This window comes from Lepidochelys olivacea, assembly GCF_965140295.1.
Source record: "Lepidochelys olivacea isolate rLepOli2 genome assembly, chromosome: 3".
Lineage (NCBI taxonomy): Eukaryota > Metazoa > Chordata > Testudines > Cheloniidae > Lepidochelys > Lepidochelys olivacea.
Window position 1 is genome coordinate 46,570,896 of NC_140413.1, and position 13,346 is coordinate 46,584,241.

Here is a 13,346-nt window from a genome sequence, read left to right on the forward strand (position 1 = left end):
AAATACTCACATGCAAAAGGCAAAGAAAGGACAGGACCTAAAACATGCTGTAGATGATCATCGGGAACAGTGAGCTCTGCCATCTTTTGTGATGGGAGGCTCATAGGATTGTGATCTAGTTATTGCAGGAGGAAAATCACCTGTCGATGTTTTAATGCATAGCCAATGCCATTCATTAGCCTATTTTTTACTACATTATTTCACAGCCTTTGTACAGTCTAGTGAGAATAATTAGGTATCAGATAGGCATCTATTATCTCAATGTGTTTTCCAAAACGATGGGCCTGAGGTTAGAGCTGCTGAAGGCCTTCAATTCCCATTGAATTTATTAGCAGATGGGGGTACTCAGTGCCTCCTTCCTCATGCCATATGTTCATAGAATGATTTACTTAAAGGGATCATGTTAGTTTCCATTTTTTTCTATTATGAAAAAAGAAGTCCCAAATTGGATCCCACAAATTCTAGGATAAAGTATCAGCAATATATCTAAACATCACACATAGCATCATGATAAGCAGATTATTTTAGGATATTTCTTCTAAAATAAATCTAGTTTCTTCCTCTTTATTTTCAAGGTTTATATTACATTACTTTAGTTGCAGTGGCAAAATGGCCAGGGACAAAAAATTAAACAGTTATAACACACACACACACAGAGTAGCAAGCTGGGTCACTGAACTAGGTAAGGCCCACTTTAGTCCTAGTGTTAATGCTAGCCATACACAATATACCTGGCTACAAAAAATCTTGCATTTACTCTGTCTTTGCACAGTGTTCAAAGTGGGTGTAAAACATTACCAAATTGGAATTATCTATTCTCATGAGTGGTAGAGCTTTAAAATCACCCTGCACAAGGCGATACATGGTGCAAAACAGTGGGAAGTCAAGGTCTTGGCTTAGAATCAAATCCAGGAATTTGGCATTTCTGCTGTCATGTTCTAGTCAACAGGATTGCATGCGTGTAATTGTATAGGACTGGCTGTGATGAGTTGCCCCCCCGGGGTGCCACCTGATGTTCTGGGGTACCACTGAGCCTGCCTGTTCCACCAGACTGGGCTCCCCTTATACTGTCCTGCTGAGCCAGGCTCTCAAGCCTCCTCCAGCACACACACACACAGACAGGTAGGGACACACCCAGATGCAGAAAGACACAGGCACTGAAATCAGCTCTGTATGGGAAGACTCAGCTCAGGAATTGCCCAGCACTCAAGTGCACACCCCCTCTGGGGTGTATACCCAAAATTGTATTGTCTTGCGCTGCACAGAAATCTGTACAGTGTAAGCTAATGAAAATCTCCCTCTCCCTCGCTGTGGAAGCTTTTTGCCCCCCCAAGTTATGAATTGCACAAACTGGTTTAAAGAAAACAAAACAAGTGTATTAACTACAAAGGATAGATTTAAAGTGATTATAAGGGATAGCAAACCAATCAAAGCAGATTACTGAGCAAATAATGCAAACATGCAAACTAAATTTAATGTGCTAAAGAAACTGGCTACAAGTAGTAATTTCTCACCCTAAATGTTGTTTTAAGCAGGTTGCAGAGATTCTTGAAGACAAACTACTCTTGCTTGCAGCTCAGAACTCCAGATATTCCTTTCAGAGAACGCCAGATATTCCTTTCACAGGTCAGACCCCTGGGGTCAGTCCTGGGGCCAGTTTTGTTCAACATCTTTATTAATGATCGGTAGGGGAGGGATAGCTCCATGGTTTGAGCATTGATCTGCTTAACCCAGGGTTGTGAGTTCAATCCTTGAGGGAGCCATTTAGGGTTCTGGGGCAGAAATTGGGGATTGGTCCTGCTTTGAGCAGGGGGTTGGACTAGATGACCTCCTGAGGTCTCTTCCAACCCTGAGATTCTATGATGGGATTAATTGCACCCTCAGCAAGTTTGCAGATGACACTAGGCTGGGGGGAGAGGTAGATATGCTGGCGAGTAGGGATAGGGTCAGGAGTGACCTAGAGAAATTGGAGGATTGGGCCAAAAGAGATCTGATGAAGTTCAACAAGGACAAATGCAGAATCCTGCACTTAAGAAGGAAGAATCCCATGCACTTCTACAGGCTTGGGACAGACTGGCTAAGCAGAAGTTCTGCAGAAAAGGACCTGGGGAATACAGTGGACGAGAAGCTGGATATGAGTCAGCAGTGTGCCCTTGTTGCCAAGAAGGCAAATGGCATATTGGGCTGTATTAGTAGGAGCACTGCCTGCAGATCGAGGGAAGTACTCTATTCGGCACTGGTGAGGTCACACCTGGAGTATTGCATCCAGTTTTGGTCCCCTGACTACAGAAGGAATGTGGACAAATTGGAGACAGTCCAGAGGAGGGCAACGCAAATGTTTAGGGGGCTGGGGCACATGACTTAGGAGGAGAAGCTGAGGGAACTGGGGTTATTTAGTCTGCAGAAGAGAATAGTGAGGTGGGATTTGATAGCAGCCTTCAACTACCTGAAGGGGGAGTTCCAAAGAGGATGGAGCTAGGCTGTTCTCAGTGGTGGTAGATGAGAGAACAAGAAGCAATGGTCTCAAGTTGCAGTGGGGGAGGTCTAGATTGGATATTAGGAAACACTATTTCACTAGGAGGGTGGTGAAGCACTGGAATGGGTTACCCAGGGAGGTGGTGGAATCTCCATCCTTAGAGGATTTTAAGGCCTGGCTTGACAAAGCCCTGGCTGGGATGATTTAATTGGTGTTGGTCCTGCTTTGAGCAGGGGATTGGACTAGATGACCTCCTGAGGTCTCTTCCAACCCTAATATTCTTTGATTCTATGACACCTTCTAGCCTGGGTCCAGTCCTTTCTTCCCAAGTTCAGTCTTAGTTGTTTTCAGCAGTCATCTTGGGCAAGGATTCAGTGAAGAATCAACCCTGATTAACTCCATTCCCTGCCTTAAATAGGATTTACATATGGTGGGAATCCTTTGTTTCCCAGTTTGATCCCCACCCCCTTTGTGGAAAAATGCTAGCAGTCCAAGATGGAGTCCAGTACCAGGTTACATGATCACATGACCCTGCAGGGTCAAAGCAGCATCCCAGGAAGCTTTCCAGGATTAGCATCTTCAGAATCCTTTTGTTCTCCTGAATGACCCATTGACTAACCAGCCAGACTGATTGCATTTTGTCTGGTGGGTGTTCTCCAGGTGCAAACCCACTTGTAATTGTTACATAGTCAATATTCCTAACTTCAGATACAGAAATAATGCATGCATACAAATAGGATAATCACATTCAGTAAATCATAACCTTTCCAATGATACCGCATATGACCTATCTTGCATAAAATACAACTTAGTTATGCCATATTCATATCACAACAATATATCTATGAATATGGGGTATAGTGTCACACTGGCCATATAACTTTCATTCAGTGTTGCCAGATGCAGTGTCATTCAGAAACACTGCAAATAAAACAACACTCTGCATTAAACTCCAAACACACAAAGCAAGAAAATATCAGCTGTATCTGTTGAGCTATGTTATCTTTACCTTCCTTTGTGCTAAAAAGCTCATCAATTGTGGGGCAGAAAGAGTAACTCAGCTCTACCAATGCCTGTAGAATCAAGCCATAAATATTATTCATACTACGATAATGAAATATGATGGCAAAATCTCAGATACCAGCAGTGTTTAGAAAGGGAATGTGGGCTAAATCAAAATGTTTAAAGAAAGAAATATAAGCTATAGCTATAGATTTATGGTAATTAGAGATGGAAAATATCTATTAGGTCCTTATCTACTTTCCTCTGCCGCTGAAGGATTGCTCTTGCCAGTGGATTATTGAGCACTCTGTCCAGTTTTAAATGACTCTAGCATAAAGCTTTCATCATGCTCCTTGGTATCCAATAGATTCCACTGTTTGGAAATGTTTCCTGATAGCCAGCCTGTGAACACATACTCTCCTCCCCACATACATTCAGCCACACTGTAAAGTTTTAGTTCTGTTAAGCTTCCCCCATAAATTAAGCCCACCAAAGTTAACAATGTTCATTGTTCTCCTCTGAATTCCCTCTAACTGAAACAATTTCAGGTTTATTTTAAGATTGGTACTATTGATATAACTTGAGACCATAAAAAATAAGACCGTATTATGGCATAAATAGTAAATGAGCCCAACATTGCACCACAGTATTCCTGTAACAGCTGCTTTAATAGTCATAAAATATGGTTGTTCTAGAAGCAGTGATCTTCAAACCAATATATCACATAGCCTGGGGGAGAGCAAACCGCTAAACCTTGATGATGATATTTAGCCGATGGTGTCACTTGTTTAACACTGACTCAATGATTTGTGCTAATGAAAGCAGTGAGGGTTTACCAATCCCAAAGGGTTTAATTATTGGGATCATGTCTCAGCTAGACATTCCAAAGCAGGGTTAATGGCTTATCTTGTTAGCTGCATCAAATGTTTGACATATGATTTAGAAGACAAAGAATACTTACAAGTCAGGGTGAATAGGGCAGAGAATTGGGTGTTGTTTGCTTTTCCTTTCTTTGTCAGCTGCAGATATACAGGGGTGCTGGAACAATTAGTGGGGGGTTCTGAGAGCCATTGAACCAAACTGTGAACCTGTATATGATGGAAGCCACTTCAAGCCAGGGGGTGCGGCAGCACTCCTATCACCCCTAGTTCCAGCACCTATGCAGATACATAGATTAATTAATCAGTTCTGATGCAATTAGGTTTACTTTTTAGACAAGTTTCCACAAAATGGTTATTTTATGGAGCAAATACATTTTCATGGATATATTTTGGAGTCTGTTACAAAATATAATTCAGCGAAGTGTGTTAATTTTTTTTGAATAATTTTGAGTGTGAGATGAGATAATGAGCTAAATGTATCTCTGAGGCTACTCCCCTGATGTCAGTGTAGGTAAAACCAGAAACGAGACTCTGCTGGAATGAGGGAAATGTAATTGGCTTTGTAGTACAGCAGAACATTCTGCACAGGGACTGCAAATATGTTTTGCTACTGTTTCCAGAAAATTGACTGGGATGACCTTATAATAATGATCACCATAAACCTGACATCTCATTTTAGAGGTAAATGAAGATGGCAAAGGTCGCACTTTACATTAAGGTTAATTAGTTTAGCTTATAATTGGTTAATAAATGATGTTTTAGTGGTTAATAAAATGGTTATAGAGTCCGAGAGATCATAGCTTATCCCCATCTATTACACTTTCTCTAGTGCTGTGCTTTTAACTATCTATAGCACATATTATTCCCATCTGGAACACGCTCATAGCATTAATTAATCTTATAAACTATTTATGAAGGTATCTTAATATAAAAAAGTGAACAAAGTCCCTAGAAGTATTTATAACTTATTACTTTTCCCTTAAAGTTCTGCATATGGTTATAAAAACATACCACCTTTCCCTGCTCTGCTCCTGTGGCACTCATCTCAGCTGTAGGGAAAGTCCTCGCCCTTACCTAGAGTAGGATGGGGGATGCATAAATAAAGGAACAAAAGATAAGGAAAATAAATAAAATAAGGGGAAACAGGGAACAGAATCACAACAATGCAGAAAACTGAGGGAGTAACACCGAGATGGTTGCAACTGTGCCAGGTGCTTCACCGAAGCAAATCATATATAAGGTCCAAAGCAACTTGACAAAGTAAGCAAAACAGAAGTCACAGTTGCAAGTGCTTTGGAGGGTAGGATTAAAATTCAAAATGATGTGGACAAACTGGAGAAATGGTCGGAAGTAAACAGGATGAAATTCAATGAGGACAAATGCAAAGTATTCAATTTAGGAAGTAACAATCAGTGGCACCCATACAAAATGGGAACTGACTGCCTAGGAAGGAGTACTGCAGAAAGGGATCTGGGGGTCATAGTGGACCTCAAGCTAAATATGAGTCAACAGTGTAATGCTATTGCAAAAAAAGTAAAGATCATTCTGGGATGTATTAGCAGGAATATTGTAAGCAAGACACAAGAAGTAATTCTTTGCTCTACTCTGCGCGGATTAGGCCCCAGCTGGAGTATTCTGGGTACCATATTTCAGGAAAGATGTGGACAAATTGAAAAAAGTCCAGAGAAGAGCAACAAAAATGATTAAAGTTCTAAAAAACATGACCTATGAGAGAAGAGTGGAAAAAAAATGGGCTTGTTTAGTCTGGAAAAGAGAAGACTGAGAGGGGACATGATAACAGTTTTCAAGTACATAAAAAGTTGTGACAAGGAAGAGGGAGAAAAATTGTTCTTAAACTCTGAGGATAGGACAAGCTGCAATTTAAACCCATTGCTTCAATGGCAGTGTAGGTTGAGCATTAGGAAAAACTTCCTAACTATCAGGGTGGTTAAGCACTGGAATAAATTGCCTAAGGAGGTTGTAGAATCTCCATCATTAGAGATTATTAAGAGCAGTTTAGACAAACACCAGTCGGGAATTGTCTAGATAATATTTAGTCCTGCCCTGAGTGCAGGGGACTGGCCCAGATGACCTCTCGAGGTCCCTTCCAGTCCTATGATTCTACGATTAAGAGGTGTTACAGTCCTTCCTTTTCCAGTCCCCCGAGTACACCCCTTTTAAGTGGCAAGTCTGTGGCTTCACTTTTCTTTGGAATGGAATCCCACAACCCAACCGCACTCTGGGTGGCTCTCCGGGTTATACCTGCTTGCCTGCCAACTGTGTTACCTCACAGGTCCAACGGGACTTGACCCTGCCAAAGTTCTCCTTCATGGGTAATCAGTAATAGCATGCAATTGTTGGGGACACAGAAGCAGTTTCTCTAAAACAGAGTATGATTTCTTTGCCCAAACTCTACACAGAGCTTACAGAGGGGATTTAAAAAATCAGAGAGACCTACATGCCTATTGTTTCTCCTGTGTTTGGCATTCCCTACAAGCCTCTAGGTTGACATGACTTTAGCTTTGGTGTTCCCTTTCTCTCTGGGCACAGTGACAGCTAATGTGGCTGCAGATCCGGTTCCAAAGTCAGTCAGCCTATGTGTCAGTCTCACTGCATGCTCACTGTGGCCCTGTCAGCCTCCAGCTGAGCTGACTGCTTCTCCCCTCCCTTTCTGCCAGGGGTACCTATTAATTACATATGGTCTTCTGATCTCAGTCTGAGGAAGAGAAAAACATCCTAATCTGGATGGTGCCAGCCAGGTAGGTTCTTCCCTCAGTTGATGGCTCAGTGATTGCTGTCTTAACTCCTTTGAAGCAGCTATCTGAGAGGCTTATCTGAGTCATTGTTTTACCCTTCCCAGGTTCCTTAACAACCCCCACGTGTAGTCATTTTTGATTTGACTACATGCATTCAGTCAGGCAGCAATATAAAATTGAACAGGGAAACCAAGCCGTACATAATATTCCTAAAATGTAATTCAGACATTTTCCCAGTTTGTCACAAGAAGTCTTAAGTTAGCCCTTAAAAAAACAAAAAGAAAAGGAGTACTTGTGGCACCTTAGAGACTAACCAATTTATTTGAGCATGAGCTTTCGTGAGCTACAGCTCACTTCATCAGATGCATGCCGTGGAAACTGCAGCAGACTTTATATATACACAGAGAATATGAAAAAATACCTCCTCCCACCCCATTGGCCAGCTGGTAATAGCTTATCTAAAGTGATCATCAGGTGGGCCATTTCCAGCACAAATCCAGGTTTTCTTACCCTCCACCCCCCCCCCCACAAATTCACTCTCCTGCTGGTGATAGCCCATCCAAAGTGACAACTCTTTACACAATGTGCATGATAATAAAGTTGGGCCATTTCCTGCACAAATCCAGGTTCTCTCACCCCCTCACCCCCCTCCCAAAAACCACACACACAAACTCACTATCCTGCTGGTAATAGCTCATCCAAAGTGACCATTCTCCCTACAATGTGCATAATTAAGGTGGGCCATTTCCAGCACAAATCCAGGTTTTCTCACATCCCCCCCACCCCCATACACACACAAACTCACTCTCCTGCTGGTAATAGCTCATCCAAACTGACCACTCTCCAAGTTTAAATCCAAGTTAAACCAGAACATCTGGGGGCGGGGGGGTAGGAAAAAACAAGAGGAAATAGGCTACCTTGCATAATGACTTAGCCACTCCCAGTCTCTATTTAAGCCTAAATTAATAGGATCCAATTTGCAAATGAATTCCAATTCAGCAGTTTCTCGCTGGAGACTGAAGGTAAAAAATCCATTACAATCTACATACCGCACAGACTGTGCTGACAGCTTGTGCCACACGCTCTCAAAGAAACTGCGGAATCACCTGATCAACATCCTCTACAGCAAACAGGGAAAGATTAAGAATGAGCTCTCAAAAATGGATACTCTCATAAAAAAACAACCTTCCACACAAACTTCCTCGTGGCTGGATTTTACTAAAACTAGACAAGCCATTTACAACGCACACTTTGCTTCTCTACAAAAGAAAAAGGACACTAAACTTTCTAAACTACTACATGCTACAAGGGGCCACAGCAATGGTTCCCTCAACCCACCTAGCAATATTGTTAACCTATCCAACTATACTCTCAGCCCAGCAGAAGCAGCTGTTCTATCTCGGGGCCCTTCCTTCTGCCCCTCCACCCCCACGAACACGATACAGTTCTGTGGTGACCTAGAATCCTATTTTCGACGTCTCCGACTCAAGGAATATTTCCAAAATACCTCTGAACAACATACTAATCCACAGAGACCTCCCTACCAACACTACAGAAAGAGGGATTCTAGGTGGACTCCTCCTGAAGGTCGAAACAGCAGACTGGACTTCTACATAGAGTGTTTCCGCCGACGTGCACAGGCTGAAATTGTGGAAAAGCAGCATCACTTGCCCCATAACCTCAGCTGTGCAGAACACAATGCCATCCACAGCCTCAGAAACAACTCTGACATCATAATCAAAAAGGCTGACAAAGGAGGTGCTGTTGTCATCATGAATAGGTCGGAATATGAACAAGAGGCTGCTCGGCAGCTCTCCAACACGAGTTTCTACAAGCCATTACCCTATGATCCCACTGAGAGTTACCAAAAGCAACTACAGCATTTGCTCAAGAAACTTCCTGAAAAAGCACAAGATCAAATCCGCACAGACACACCCCTGGAACCCTGACCTGGGATATTCTATCTACTACCCAAGATCCATAAACCTGGAAATCCTGGGCGCCCCATCATCTCAGGCATTGGCACCCTGACAGCAGGATTGTCTGGCTATGTAGACTCCCTCCTCAGGCCCTACGCTACCAGCACTCCCAGCTACCTTCGAGACACCACTGACTTCCTGAGGAAACTTCAATCCATCGGTGATCTTCCTGATAACACCATCCTGGCCACTATGGATGTAGAAGCCCTCTACACCAACATTCCACACAAAGATGGACTACAAGCCGTCAGGAACACTATCCCCGATGATGTCACGGCTAACCTGGTGGCTGAACTTTGTGACTTTGTCCTTACCCATAACTATTTCATATTTGGGGACAATGTGTACCTTCAGATCAGCGGCACTGCTATGGGTACCCGCATGGCCCCACAGTATGCCAACATTTTTATGGCTGATTTAGAACAACACTTCCTCAGCTCTCGTCCCCTAAAGCCCCTACTCTACTTGCGCTATATTGATGACATCTTCATCATCTGGACCCATGGAAAAGAAGCCCTTGAGGAATTCCACCATGATTTCAACAATTTCCATCCCACCACCAACCTCAGCCTGGTCCAGTCCACACAAGAGATCCACTTCCTGGACACTACAGTGCTAATAAACAATGGTCACATAAACACCACCCTATACCGGAAACCTACTGACCGCTATTCCTACCTGCATGCCTCCAGCTTTCACCCTGACCACACCACACGATCCATCGTCTACAGCCAAGCTCTGCGATACAACCGCATTTGCTCCAACCCCTCAGACAGAGACAAACACCTACAAGATCTCTTTCAAGCTTTCTTACAACTACAATACCCACCTGCAGAAGTAAAGAAACAGATTGATAGAGCCAGAAGAGTTCCCAGAAGTTACCTACTACAGGACAGGCCTAACAAAGAAAATAACAGAACGCCACTAGCCGTCACCTTCAGCCCCCAACTAAAACCCCTCCAACGCATTATTAAGGATCTACAACCTATCCTAAAGGATGACCCAACACTCTCACAAATCTTGGGAGACAGGCCAGTCCTTGCCTACAGACAGCCCCGCAACCTGAAGCAAATACTCACCAACAACCACATACCACACAACAGAACCACTAACCCAGGAACTTATCCTTGCAACAAAGCCCGTTGCCAATTGTGCCCACATATCTATTCAGGGGACACCATCCCAGGGCCTAATAACATCAGCCACACTATCAGAGGCTCGTTCACCTGCACATCCACCAATGTGATATATGCCATCATGTGCCAGCAATGCCCCTCTGCCATGTACATTGGTCAAACTGGACAGTCTCTACGTAAAAGAATAAATGGACACAAATCAGATGTCAAGAATTATAACATTCATAAACCAGTCGGAGAACACTTCAATCTCTCTGGTCACGCAATCACAGACATGAAGGTCGCTATCTTAAAACAAAAAAACTTCAAATCCAGACTCCAGCGAGAAACTGCTGAATTGGAATTCATTTGCAAATTGGATCCTATTAATTTAGGCTTAAATAGAGACTGGGAGTGGCTAAGTCATTATGCAAGGTAGCCTATTTCCTCTTGTTTTTTCCTACCCCCCCCCCAGATGTTCTGGTTTAACTTGGATTTAAACTTGGAGAGTGGTCAGTTTGGATGAGCTATTACCAGCAGGAGAGTGAGTTTGTGTGTGTATGGGGGTGGGGGGGATGTGAGAAAACCTGGATTTGTGCTGGAAATGGCCCACCTTAATTATGCACATTGTAGGGAGAATGGTCACTTTGGATGAGCTATTACCAGCAGGATAGTGAGTTTGTGTGTGTGGTTTTTGGGAGGGGGGTGAGGGGGTGAGAGAACCTGGATTTGTGCAGGAAATGGCCCAACTTTATTATCATGCACATTGTGTAAAGAGTTGTCACTTTGGATGGGCTATCACCAGCAGGAGAGTGAATTTGTGGGGGGGGGGGTGGAGGGTGAGAAAACCTGGATTTGTGCTGGAAATGGCCCACCTGATGATCACTTTAGATAAGCTATTGCCAGCTGGCCAATGGGGTGGGAGGAGGTATTTTTTCATATTCTCTGTGTATATATAAAGTCTGCTGCAGTTTCCACGGCATGCATCTGATGAAGTGAGCTGTAGCTCACGAAAGCTCATGCTCAAATAAATTGGTTAGTCTCTAAGGTGCCACAAGTACTCCTTTTCTTTTTGCGAATACAGACTAACACGGCTGTTACTCTGAAACCTTAAAAAAACAAAAACCATCATTCAGAAAGTCACTTTTTAGTGTTGTAGCCTTTCAGTGGAAATTTCTCTGAATTCCTCTAAAGTAATTCCTGAATATAGTGCAGTATTTTACCTTTAACAAAAAGATATAACTATAATATCAAAGAGAGGAAAATATTTTCTGATGTGCTAATGGAGTTTTGTGTTGCTGTTCTCCAGATAGGAATGGTGCTTTCTGTGCATTTCAGTATTAAAGTACAATTGGTACTCAAATAAACCCATGTAGCTATTACAAAGAAGATCTTGGGCAATTCTGGCAAAGATTTTGCAACTGGCTGCATTTGCTTTTTTAAAAGCATCAGATTCTCTAGGTAATAGTGCAATTAGCACGTGTTATCAATGATATTGTACTTCAAATCTTGAGTCACCTGTCCTCTTACCTTTTGTCATAAAGCTGTATAGTTGGGAGCACTCATGAAAACAAAAGCCCACTTGTTACCACCATGGTGTCTTCTATAATTTGTAGACCAAAATATTTTCCTGTGTCTTTGTATGATCAGTGTCAAATGTCAAATAGTACAAATGTGTAGCATTACTTGGACTTCACAGTAGCTCCCAGTAATGTGATCTTCTGTTTCATGAGCCATAGAAATTTTTTTCTGGAAGAGAGCTGTTGAAGTTTTCTAGATGCTTCTAGTGGTGATTTTATACTTCAAAGTGAGAAAACAAAATATGCATGTGGATATAAATTATTCCCAGTATATACAACCCAAATCCAACCTATGGGTTTTTTTCTCACTACAGAAAGCAATGTCCCTACCTCATTTAATAGGAATACTTTTATGAAAACAGTTAGGGTAAAATTCTAGGGTGAAGTCTTTTTCTCATTGAAATCCATTGCAAATCTCCTACCGACTTTAATGGGCTACAACTTCTATCCTTACTCTCAATTTCATACGTATTAATTCAGAACACCATTGATTTCAGTTAATTTTTTAGCATCTGTGTATCTGAGCACAGAATACAGGCCTTAATTGTGTTATACTTCAGAGCTCCTAGGACCTGAGCACCCTCAGCTTCCCCTGAAGTCAATTCTCGCTGAAGCTTGCTTCAGTGAGGGTTAAGAGTGCTCAGTACCTTGCAGAATCAGATCCTTAATCTGGAGATTATACCTTTTAACAGATGAGGGACCTTTCATGTGATTCTTGTGTGCAGAAGAGCTGTCATTGCTCAAAGCGGTTCTCATTTAGGAAATCACATGAATTAAAGAAAGGTCCCTTGCATTATTTAAAACACCATATAAAATACATCACTCAAAAAGCTGATATTACAGACATTTCAGTCTATTTTTACACCTTTTTATGGCTGTCTCCTGTAGAAAGCAATAACATTAGCCACAAAGATATCACAATGCACAGTGTCTCCTTTATTTATCATTCATTCAGGGAAGTGTGCAGAAAGTGGTGTAACGCAGTATAAAAATGAAATATGTGCCATCTGCGTGTCCCTTTCCAAATACTTCTGCTCTTATGAATCTCGTATTGGGACCAACACTCACTTTGAAACTTGTGTAATATATTTTTAGGGTTCTTGTATAGACAGTCAAACATTCTAACACTCTGCAGTTTTGAATTTCACAATACAATTGGATGATATAGATGTTAGTGCAGACCTGAGATATTTTTCCTAACAGCAAAGATTTTTAGGTAGCAGCCATTCCTTGCTAGTATTTTATGGTCGTACACATTTGGAGGAATCTCAGTGCATTTGTAATCCTTGAAGATTTAGGCAAGTGAACCTTTTCCATCATTTACTGATGATGTGCATAGCCTTGATTCCTTCACTTTCTATTAAGAAAGCATACTGACAGCTAGTATGGTCCAGAAGAGATTGACATAAATTATGTTTTTCTAATCACTGGTTTGATACTTGCAGAGAAAAGTGTGTCATGTACACAGTACATTATCACTAGTGAATCATAACTGTTGATGTTCACACACAGGCAAATTGCCATTAAGGCATCTTGATAGTTGACACTATTATTATA

At 42.0% G+C, this 13,346-nt stretch overlaps 1 protein-coding gene and 1 long non-coding RNA gene across 2 annotated transcripts in view; one reads left to right on the plus strand and one right to left on the minus strand.

The window, feature by feature from the left end:
• The window catches only part of MLIP (muscular LMNA interacting protein), a gene marked incomplete at its 5' end in the record, with an annotated part of 184,683 nt that overhangs the window by 31,599 nt on the left and 139,738 nt on the right, over window positions 1-13,346 (plus strand). The window lies entirely within an intron of this gene.
• LOC311518581 overlaps window positions 1-13,346 on the minus strand; it is a 61,910-nt gene that overhangs the window by 9,147 nt on the left and 39,417 nt on the right. Inside the window, exon 2 of the long non-coding RNA XR_014711036.1 lies at window positions 4,440-4,635. This is a non-coding gene — a long non-coding RNA (uncharacterized lncRNA). The remainder of the gene's footprint in view (window positions 1-4,439; window positions 4,636-13,346) is intronic.